Here is a 12,082-nt window from a genome sequence, read left to right as displayed (position 1 = left end):
TTGCCCTAACAGAGGACGTACAATTAGTAAACATCGAACTCCTACTCTGAACTAGCCAGTGGACAAGACATTCTCCACAGTTGGGTGGAAAGCAGGGACTAACTCTGACATGAACTCTGGTGTCTCATATTTGACGACCTCCCCTTGTTGGGGAGGCCTGGTGGCACTCAAGGAAAGAATAAGCAGGCTACCAAGATGAGACTTGATAGACTATGACCATATAGGAGGTCCCCCTCAGACATAGACCTAGGGGAGGGGAATAAGGTGGGGGTTGGAGGGAGGGAGGAATGGGTGGATACAAGTGATGGGATAACAATTGAGTTGTAATCTGAATAAATTAATAAAAAAAGAATGTGTTCTTTAGGCTGGAGATATGGCTCAGAGGTTAAGAGCACTAACTACTCTTCCAAAGGTCATGAATTCAATTCCCAGACACCACATGGTGGCTCATAAGCATCTATAATGAGAGCTGGTGCTCTCTTCTGGCATGCAGGCAGAATGCTGTATACATAATAAATAAATATTTTTTTTAAAAAGAAAAGGCAAAGAATGTGTTCTGTAAGCTACATCATTAAGCGCTGTGAGGCATCACATATACTCAGCAAGCTTAGCTGATACAAGCCACTACATACCTAAGCTAGAAGGCATTGCCTGTTGCTCCCAGGCTACACATCTACCCAGTATGCTACTGTGCTAAATACTGTTGGCAGTTACAACACAGTGTGCTTTAACATGTCCAAACATCAAAAAGACGCATCACAACCATGGTATCAAAGTTTTAAAATTATATACTTATATGGGTGCTCTCCATGAATGGCGATTACAGGACTAGATGTTTCTCTGCGCAAGTCAGTGAATTAGTAACTGAATGGTCTGCCTAGCTGTACCTACCATAAGCGGCAGGCTCTGTGCACTTACTCTGATAATGGATTCAAATGTTTTTCACAACTGAAAATTAACCTTTGCCTACTATAACCTTTTACTTTATAAACCTTTATTTTAGTTCTTTTGTAATAACAGCTTAAAATACAAACCATGGTGTAGCTTTCTTGGTAACTGTTGTATTGCTGTGAGGAGACACCATGACAAGTCAACTCTTGAAAAGGAAAGAATTTAATTAGGAGTCTGCTTACAGTTTTAGAGGGTTAGACCATGATCAGCTTGGTGGGAAGCCGCAGGCATGGTGCTAGAGCTGGGGCTAAGAGCTTGACTTCATGATCTACAGGTGGGGGTGGGTGGGGAGGCGGGGAGAGAGAGAGACCTGGCCTGGCATGGACCTCCAAGCCCACCCCCAGTGACACACTACCTCCAACAAGGATATGCCTGCTCTAACAAGGCCACACCTTCTAATTCTTCTAAACAGGCAAATGTATGCGCTTATGGGGCCATTCTCATTCAAAACACCACACTAGCTATACACAAATCTTAAGTTATTGCATAGTTTCTCTGTAGTTTTCAGTTTTTAAATATTTTCACCTTTAAATTTTTTGTTAAAACTAACAACTATCAGGCAGGCACAGCTGTTACTGTCGGTCTATACAGCGTAGGATCACTAGCCTTAAAACCAGATGCATCACCTCACATTCTGCAGGAGATCTACAGAGACTGCAACACACTGAACTGTCATTTCCTACAGGAGCATTACTTCCTAAAAGACCTCCCTAAGGCTATTCTTAAATTGTGTGTGTGTGTGTGTGTGTGTGTGTGTGTGTGTGTGTGTGTGTGTGTGAAATATACTTCAACATAGTGACTAAAACTATCATTTTTTGTAGTAAAACAGTAACAGAGTCATTCATCATTATCAAGCATTATGTACTAAATATAACTGTTCCGTACATTCATACAAGTGGTAACGTCTTGAATTTCTTTATACCAGCTCTACCATAGACTCTTGAGTTACATATTTATATGTATTACATGTTACAAAGATTATAGTAGTTAGGGCATAGGAGTTTTCCCAGTTTCATTACAATTTTACACAACTAGTTTGTATATTTCATTCATTGTTTACCAAAATATCTTTGCTTAACTCACAACCATCTGATTTTTTAAAATGTGTGTGTTGTATTACACTTGCAAGCACATGTATATCTGTGTGCACACACTCAGAGAAAGTCAGAGGAGAACATCAGGTGTTCTGCTCTATCAGTTTTTGCTTTATTTCTTTGAGGCAGGGTCTCTCACTGAACCTGGAACTAGGGTGGTCACTTGGGATCCTTCCGTCTGCCCCTCTTCTCCTGCTCAGCCCTGTTATGACAGGCATGCAGAACCACACCTGGCTTTTTATGTGGGAAGACTTACAGTCTCACTCTTGGGCAGAAAGTGTTCTTTCCCACTGAGTCTTCTCGTCAGCACCACAGCTGATTTGTTTATTTTAGTTTATGTCCTATAACTGTGCTAAGCTTATTAGTTTATCATGAGCATACTGAATTTTAATGGATTCGCCCTGACTTTTTCTACTCTGGAAAATCCTATCATCAGTGGATAGAAGTAGTTTTACTTCTTGCTCTCTATTTCTCTACCTAGCAGCCCTGGTTAAAATCTCTAGAACAGTGCTGAGTAGAAGAATCACTTCTCCTACCCTGGGTTTAGCAGCAAAGTGTCTAGGCTTTCACCATTGACTGCATTGTGTTGGCATTTCTATAGATGTATGAAGTTCTTTTCTGTTCCTATGTTGTTGTTTTTTAGCATAAAAAGGTATTGGGGGCTGGGGAGATTGCTCAGTGAATAAAAGCATTTGCCATATATGTGTGAGGACCCAAATCTGAATCCCCAGAAGCCATGGCAAGCTGTGGGGAGCAGACAGGTCTACAATCCCAGTGCTTCCTCCGCGAGATGAGAATTGGAGACAAGAATTTCTAGACATTCATGGATCAGCTAGTCTGGAGTACCCACTGCCAACTAATGTAAGAGAAACCATGTCTTTCATGGGACATGCCCCTTGGGCTAGTGTCTAGATATAAGTGAGTATATACCATTTGATTCTTTCTGCTTCTGGGTGAACTCACTCGTTATGATCATTTCTAATTCAATCCATTTGTCCAAAATTTCAGGAATTCCTTGTTTTTAATAGCTGAGTAGTATTCCGTAGTGTAAATGTACCACAGTTTCTTTATCCATTCTTCTACTGAGGGACACCTTAGGCTGTTTCCATGTTCTGGCTATTATGAATAAGGCTGCTATGAACATGATTGAGCATATGTCCTTGGTGTGTGGTGGAGCATTTTCTGGGTATATTCCAAGGAGTGGAATAGCTGGGTCTTGAGGAAGCCCTATTTCCATTTTTCAGTCTTCAGTGGGTCAGAGGAGAGGACATCCTATTGGGATTTTAGGTGAGAGAAGCATGGGAGAATGGGGACATAGAAGAATCCAGAGGGTCCTAGAAAACTACAAAAAGTACATTATGATGCGCAGATCTGGGCCCAGGGGTCTTGCTCAAACTATGGCACCAGTCCAGGACAATACATGCAGTAAACTTTGAACCCCTACCCAGATCTAGCCGATGGGCAGGACATTCTCCACAGTTGAGCGAAGAGTGGGGACCGAGTTTCACACGAGCTCTAGTGCCCCATATTTTGCCAAGCCCCCTGGATGAGGAGGCCTGGTGGCACTCAGAGGAAGGATAGCAAGCTACCAAGAAGAGACTTGATACCCTATGAGCATATACAGGAGGAGGAGGTCCCCCTCAGTCACAGTCATAGGGAAGGGGAGTAGGGGGAAAGTAGGAGGGAGGGAGGAATGGGAGGATACAAGGGATGGGATAACAATTGAGATGTAATATGAATAAATAATAAAATATTTTAAAGCTAATAAACAAAACAAAAAATGAAAAGAAAGAGAAAGAGAAACCATGTCTCAAATAGAATGGAAAAGAAGGAAGACACCCACGGTTGTATCATGACTTCCATATGTGCTCTGTGGTACTCATATTCCCACACTCACATGAATTCACCCATGCATGTGTGTGTGCGTGTACGTGGGCACACATGCATATGCACAAATATATTGGATTCATCATGAACCTGGATTTTTCTGAGATGGCCATGGCAGGTCATCACAGAGCTTTTGTTTTATTGATCTAGTGTGTCACACTAGTTTTTCCTTGGGAGTTGGCCCAGAACTCATTGTTAGGAGGCAGTAAAAGCTCATTATATATGTGTGTGTACATATATTTTTTTTTAATCTTTTACATGTACTGTGAGTTTCAAAGAGAGTGAACTTTTTGATTACTGGAATTGAAGTAACAATGCCAACTGAGCACATTTTGCACAAAGGAAGTTATTTTCTGTGTTTTTCCTCTTAAGTGATTGATTATTATTATTTTAAAGTTGGTTTGACTTGAAATTCATTTTTCCTTGGCTTCTTTATGATCCCAGCTATTTTTACATCCTTTAAGTAATCACAATGATATTTCTATCTTGAGTCTATCACCCTTATCAATTTTTGTTTGGATTTTAGTCGAAAGCAGATAAACAGGAAGAGATATATACTCATGGTCTTCCAAGCACTCAGCTGTGCTCTTCAAGCATGAAAGCACCACTTTCCTTTGTGCTGCTCTGAGCATAAACAGTGGCGATGTACTTCCTCTTTCTCCACAATATAGGCCTACCCAGAACCTTGTAACTGTATAGAGTCCCGGAAGTATTCTCATTCTCTTTTCTAGCCTCTGATATCATCTCTTTGCCTAGGGAGTGCAAGAATCATGTTAATTGGGCACAGGGCTTGCGTTTGAACCTATTAAAGGGACAGTACCTTTCACTTCCTAAGAACAGATGCAGCCCAAGTCCTAGCCATCTGGCACCGTCTTGCCCCTGTCCCACAAGTGCTGTGGGCTAGAAAATCTGCGCAGGACAATGTAGTCAATGCCAGTGGCTGGACAATCAACCGCAAGGTTGTGCTTTAGAGAGAATCATCTTCCCCAACGAAGAGCAGTGTGCTTTCACTTTAAGTTCTTAAATTTAACTGAATATATTTGGTGAAGGTAAAGCAGTCATTTTAAAAATACATTATTCAGGGATCACAGCGGTGCTTTCAGGGATTAAAATAGTCTAAACAGTATGTAATTTCAGGGTTTCTAAGATCTGCAAAGAATTAGCATATCCAGCTGGATATAAAATGATACATAATACAATACCCACCCATCCCCCAAAAAACTGGTTTCTTCCGCATTGTATATGCCTTCTTTGGTTGTGAAAGAAAGGTAAATTGTTTTATCTTTGTCCTTCACTTTATCTTTATAAATTATTTTATCCTGTAGGCGATACTATGGAGTCTTTAGAAACAAGTGCATTGCTGTGTGTATAGATACATGCACATGAGTTCAGCTGCCCACGGAAGCCGGAGATACCAGATCTCCCCAATAGGTTATTGTGAGCCACCTAGCAGTGTTGGAAATAGAACTTAGGTAACCTAGAAGAACAGTATGGGCTTACTTTCATGTGTATGCATTTTTCTTAAATCATTTCTCACTCCAGAATTTGCCATTATCCTAGGAAAATTCTACTTTATCATTTTGCTATTACGGGGAAGAAAACAAAAAAATCCTAACACAATGCTCCAGATCCCTGCAACATTTCTGATGGGTGCCAACTCACAGAATACAAGGGTCAGCAATCCAGAAAGAGCTACCAAAACCCCTTCAGTTTCCTACCAGATTTCAACTTCAAGCCGAAATTTCTCCTGTCAAACAATGTTGTTCATAATCATTTTAATATATGTAATATGGTTATTCTTATTGGTCATATAACTGATATTAAAATTTCTACATCTATTACAAACATATAAAATCTAATCTATTATATACTTCTTACTCTGAGAAAGTAAATTTTAAGTTCTTAATTCCCATAGAGCTGTAACTTCGGAAAAGATGGTAAATGCCTGTCATTTTTCTCATTAGTTAAGTGTTTGTTTCTTACATATTTGAGGACACTATAAAGTTGGGCATCCTTCCATTATAAAAATTCTCTTCATAACTTTGGAGTTTGCACACTCCTCAGCCATTACTTCCACAGTTCCCAGTTGCATTAATTAAAAGTTGTTTCCTTACGGATCATGTCAAAAGGATTTCGCATTCTAATGCCCTTTGGGTTGTGGCTTTTCACTGCTGGTTTGTCTGGTCCAACTAGCTTGTGTTTCAGAGAAGTGAATGGAAACCAGGAAGCTGAGAGCCTTGCTGAAGCCCTGTGGCTTCGCAGCAGGGAGCGTTGGCACCCAGGTCCAGGCAGCGCTTTTCAGCTAGAAATTCACAAAAAAGAAAAAGAAAAAAAAAATGGCACAGCTCTCAATAATGCCATCGCCTCTCCCTGAAACAATGCGGGTCCTGGGAGAGGGTAGCCACACGTTGTTTATACACCTGCAGTTTATTGTTGTTGATCTGGAAACATTTCCTCGTGATTAAGGTGTATTTTCCTTTGAGAAATTCCAAGTCACTTATAGAAAGAATTATTATTCTGATAAAGTATTGTGGTTCTTCAAAGTATTCAAATCTGTGTGACCTTTAAATTTTTTGCATATTGTGGGAGGTATTTGGCCCATTCTCAATTCATTATTGACAGCATTATTTTTATTGGGTGGACCTTCCTCAAGAGCAGGTAGTCACACCTTGTCCTGTATAACCACACACAAAAGAACCTAACACAGTGGCACTGTGGCCAGAAGGGTTAGGGATTGTGAGTTGCCTCAAACAAGATTGAGATCATTTAACTTTTGCTTCAATTTTAATTCTGAAAATATTAAGTTGTAAAAACTTTAATTATGATGTTTAAGTCAAGCGAAGTGTTTTAGAAAAGTATGCAGAAACTTGAGTGTACGCAGGGCCATGGCTGCCCCTGAAGTCCTTATTTCCTGACCTCCCCGTTCTCACACACTCAGGGTCCTTCACCCCCTGGCTGCTGCTTGCCCTGTTGGAATTGCTGCCCAGCTTTCTACCTAGTTGATTTTAATTTTACCTAAATACTGTCCTACCAAATCCAAAAGATGTTAGGCATCCGAATTTCCATCAGCAGCTGGATGGTAAACAAAGTGTGCTGTATACAGCCTGTAGAGTAACGCTCAACCTTGAAGGGCTCTGATACAAATTACAACTTGTGTGACTGCGTCTTCAAAATATTGTACTGAACATAAAGCACTCACAATGGGACAATTACCTTGTAATATCATGTGCATAAGACACCTAGTTGTAGAAATAAAAAAAGAAAAAGTACAGTAAAGATTACTGTGGGTTCAGGGAAAGGAAGAATGAGGAGTGCCTTGTTTAGTATTACAGTTTCATTTGGGATAATGGCAGTTCTAGCAGTGGACAGTGGTGATGATTATATCATGGGAAGGGACTTACGCCTCTCCTTGATGCACTTAAAGGTAAGGAAAATGGGCAATTTTCTGCTCTGCCTATTTTGGTGCAGTAAGAAAGCAATGCCGATTTGTGTTCTCTGTGTCGTGAAATAATAGCACACTCCGTCAGCCTCCTACCATCCTGAACAGCTCCTTCATCCTCACACAGGGGTAAAGAAAACACAGCTGTATTTACTTTTCCAACTCCATTTTCTATTTTGAAATATAACCTGTTTGAAAATGAGAGCCAAAGTCAAATAGCACAGCTCTCTGCTCACCTCTTCAGTTTGCCAAACGTTTTCTAGTGGGGGCTCTGGGCTAGGTGCAGCAAGTGCGAGTGACACTGCCATGTGTGTTCAGTGGTAGATTTAATTAGCCTGCCTCAGGACTTCTGTATACAGGGTTGTATAACACATTTGCTTTCATGGTTATGCGTATATGAAAATGCAGTGTGGACCAGCAAGATGGCTCAGCATGTAAAGGCACTTGCTGCCAAACCAGAAGACCTAAGTTTGGTACCTGGAGCCCACATGGTAGAAGTTTAGAATTTACCCCCATAAGTTGTCCTCTGGCCTACACAAGCACTGTGGCATGTGTGTATGTGTTCATGTTCATTCATCCGTTACACACACACACACACACACACAATAAACATGAAACTTTTTAAAAGAAGATGTACAGTTTATATCCACTAGCTGTAATGTCTCCAAGTGTGTGGACTTGTCCAGACATCAAATCACAAAGAAAATAGGCTTTTCATTTCTAATTAATTGCCTTGTTTGTTGGATAATTTCTTATTGTCTGAGATTAGGCCTGCAGCATTCACTTATTTTCTCAGATTTCATATTTATCTGCAGGTTGAAAATAACATCCTCATAATATTTGCATCTGAATTCTGGCTAAAAATATGACAATTTCCAGTACATATTTAATATGATATGTTTTTCAAAATAATGGAAACAATGACAGCATACCCTCCAGAACAAGTGCAAACAACAGAGCGTATTAAGTTCATCTTCAAATAACAGGCATGGCATGACCTGATTACATAGTTATTATATAGCTTAAGGATTTCAGATGTTCATTCTATCAACATTGAGATGAAAACAATAAAAATAATTACTGTTCATTGTGCATATATGAAAATGCACAGTGTGGAACAGCAAGATGGCTCAGTTTTGAGAAAAGGAAGGCAGATAAACAAAAACAGGCTAAAAAAGTAAACAGAAGTTATTGTCTAAAATTTTTACATTTATGTTTTTATATTCCTGACTGTATTTATTATTTTATTTAACCAATATATAAATTGTGTCTATTTAATATATAAATCCAAACTAGTATAACTATTTCCTTCTGAGCTTTAAAGATAGAAAGTACTTAAAAAATAGAAAGTGTCTACTTACTTCCTAGTTTATTGTATATGCAAACAGCTAAAGTATTTTATTGTTTGCAAAGTGAAAATTATTTGTTGAGCAAGATTTATAATCAGTATGCAAAGGAGATGTGCAAGATGTCCATTATTGTCCTTTGAAATAACCTGGGAAAATGTGACGCTGTTGCAGTATAGGCTGAAGAAGTTGAAGAGATACTCACAGTAAATGAGGTTGTATAAATGGTGTGACTAATAGGGGACATCAAATTCCTCAGACCTGTGGTGCGCAAAATGAGCTTGAAGAATGTCTGCACAAAAGCCTGAGCTGCTTTGTCACCTTGGCTGCGATCAGATACTGTGGCTCTCTAACCATGGCCACATGTTGTTGCCAGCTTGGTAGATTTAAGCCAGTATAAAATGCTTAGTTAAATTGCTAACTTAAACTCTTATTTCGATAGTTGTATTTCTGGACTTTCACCATCCACTCAGGTGGCATTTATGCAAAAGGAACTGGCTAAATATAAGTCCTTTAAATAAAATCCAGCACACACACACCCCAGACAAATAACTTTGGAAGTTATTTCCTGATTGGCCTTTATTACAGGGCTTTGATTAGGTTAATGTAATCATTAAAAAAAAATTGTTTCTATGTAAACATCACCAGTTAAAACACTTTCATGAAATTATACAGCACTACAGAAAATACGAAGAGCATTAAGTTTAAGATGGCCTGGTGGATTCCAGCAGGAGTCTGCATGAAACAGGGGTGCAAATGCGTGCGCTAAAAGCTTAACAGGAATCTGAGTGGAGACTTGTGCCCATGTCCAAGAGTCTGTGTTTCTGTCGAGCTTTTGTCAGTGGAGAAGCAGGGCAGTTGGTGTCAGAGTTCATCAAGAAAGTGTGTTGAGATTATGAAGAGTGAAAAAGTACTTTTTTGAGAACGCTATCTTTTCAGAAATAGGACAGGACAAACTGTAAAGGAGAGGGCGAGGCTGAGAAACAGCAGCGAAGGCAAGGACTCAAAGCTCAGAAAGGGAGCCAGGAGCCCTAAGTGTACAAACAGGTCAGAGGCTGTAACACACCTGAATGCTTTTTAGTGAAGCAGAGGTAGAAAAGCAGATATGGAATGCAGGGATTTCAGTGGGCTAGGGGTGAATGACTGACAGCCAGCATCAGCAACTGTCCCTAAAAGAAAGCATGCTAGTAAAGTAGGTGACATCCTACTGAGTGAAAGCTGTGAGGGTCAGTTTGTTAAATGTGCAATTTGCTTAAGGGAAAGAACAGCTCAGAGAGGCCTTCTAATGGCAGAGCTGTCTTGGAAGAACTGGGACAGTGAGCAGTTTGCTCTGGATCAGAGTCCAGGTGGGCACAGCAGAGGGAGGGAGCGAGGTAATCCTCACTGATCGCTCCCATGTCATCAGAGTAGACACCTGCTCCAGCTGCCCAGGACTGAGAAGGTGATGTAGGGCCAGGAAAGAGGAGAAAGGTGACATAAGTCTGTAGAGAATGACAGGGAGGCCCGCAGGGGAAATGTGAGATGGCATCAAGCTAGACATCATTACTTTTTATAAAGTAATCTTAAACCTGCTTTTAAAAAGGAAGTGGTTGGGTCAGCCTTTTGTCTCTGAAAAGCAGCATCAAAGCAGGACTATGCTCAAAACCCTGCCCTTGCCTCACTCCTTTCCTGAAAAATGTCTCTCCTCTGCCCACTACACCCCCATCGAGGGGGCTGGTAGAGCTGCGTTTCCAGCTTCAGACAGGCCACTTTTCCAAGAATGCCTGAAACAGATTATAGAAGCGAGCCAGCTTACTTCCCCTTCTGCACTGGTGCACATTCAGCCAGAGTTCTGAGAAAAGGAAAGCAGATGGTTCTTCCTCTTCCTCTTCCTCTTCCTCTTCCGCCTCCTCTTTTATGCTTCAAGAAAGATAGAACAAGCAGGAAGCAAAAGCAGGTGGAAGTGGTGGAGGAAAGAGAGAGAAAAGGAAACAAATACTGAAAAGAGTCATGAGTCAGAATATAAACTGAAATGATGTCAAAGACCAAGAAAAGGAGAGGGCTCAGAGAGCACACCACCATCTTTCTGACCTCCCTTTGTAGAGTGAGGAATCCCACTGCTACTAAAACCAACGTGTTGGACTAATATCTCTGGCCCAGGGAGTTAATGCTCAGGTCACATAGGAAACGTGTGTGTGTGTGTGTGTGTGTGTGTGTGTGTGTGTGTGTATGTGTGTGTGTATTATGTCTCCAACCTAACTTATTTCTATCTGTGGCAAAATAGACTTGCTTATTTCTGACACCTAACCCCTGAGTTAAAACCAAGTCTGCGCTGGAGGCAAATCTCTATGGTACAGCACACACTTCCCAGGTACAAGACTCTGGACTCCATTTCTAATACCAAAAATAAGTAAGAATCAACTCCATTCTGAGAGCACATGAGAAACAGGCAGGGCAGGTTTGGTTATATTTAAAATGTTTATTGGGTACTTATTATATCACATGCTGTCCTGCTCATTACAAATGGTGAGAAAAATAGAAAACAGCCTCTATTTTTGCAATATAATTTATTCCAAGTGAAAAGAGCCACTACTTGGGGCTTTCACAGTTGCAAGGGGCAGGGATCAGTCCTCTGGCACTTTTAGTAGCTAGACAGACATTTATTAGCAAATAACTTTAAAAAGATGAGGAGGAAGAAGCAGCTTGAACACTCTTCGCTTATCTGTGCTGTGTCTTGTGTCACCTTTTGACCTCTGTCCCCTGGTGCTTCTAACTCAGATTTGCCCCTGTACCTCACCCCACCAGCTAGAAGCTGATGTAATGAAAGCAGATGCCAGCTGAAGCCAGAATAGAATGGATGGCTATCTGGGGAGATAAAATGACAGTGTTACTTGTTTGAGCCATTGTTCAGAGAAGCATGTCTTTTATTTATAGACATTACAGTTTAAAGGCGTGGAAGGCCAGAGCTTGATAGTACCTTTTCTCTGTGTGACTTGTTTCCTAGAACTATGCCTGATATGGCTACCTGCTTTGTTTTGTACCTGGCTTTATATTCTTTCAATAGGTTCTGTTGCTATTCTTGTTGAGGTTGATTTCTCAATTTCAGTGCATCAATATTTTGCTCTTGCAGGACCCTCTTTTATCTCTGTCTAAAGCATGAGCTGTAGAAAAGGGCAGGCAGCCTTCTGTAGTGCCAAGCACAATGGGCTTGTTTTTAACCAGCATTCATAGTTTGCTTGGGGATGGGTAAACAGATGGGTGCTGGTAAGTTTGCAAAGCTGCTGCCTCGCAGTAGATTCCATGGTGCTGACTGGACTTTTGAGCTGGGGGAAATGTAGTCATCTGTTCAGAACCTGAAGTTCCTTGCTTCCCAGCACCCAGGCAAG

General features: G+C 40.7%; 2 protein-coding genes across 3 annotated transcripts in view; both read left to right on the top strand.

Annotated features, from left to right (window-relative positions):
• Positions 1 to 12,082, top strand: part of Glcci1 (glucocorticoid induced 1) — a 300,803-nt gene that overhangs the window by 133,001 nt on the left and 155,720 nt on the right. The gene's annotated exons all lie outside the window — the stretch shown is intronic.
• Positions 1 to 12,082, top strand: part of Umad1 (UBAP1-MVB12-associated (UMA) domain containing 1) — a 150,918-nt gene that overhangs the window by 133,031 nt on the left and 5,805 nt on the right. The window lies entirely within an intron of this gene.

This window comes from Acomys russatus, chromosome 10 (genome assembly GCF_903995435.1).
Source record: "Acomys russatus chromosome 10, mAcoRus1.1, whole genome shotgun sequence".
NCBI classification, from domain to species: domain Eukaryota; kingdom Metazoa; phylum Chordata; class Mammalia; order Rodentia; family Muridae; genus Acomys; species Acomys russatus.
Note: the sequence above shows the minus strand (reverse complement) of the source record. Positions and strands in the feature narration are given on the sequence as shown.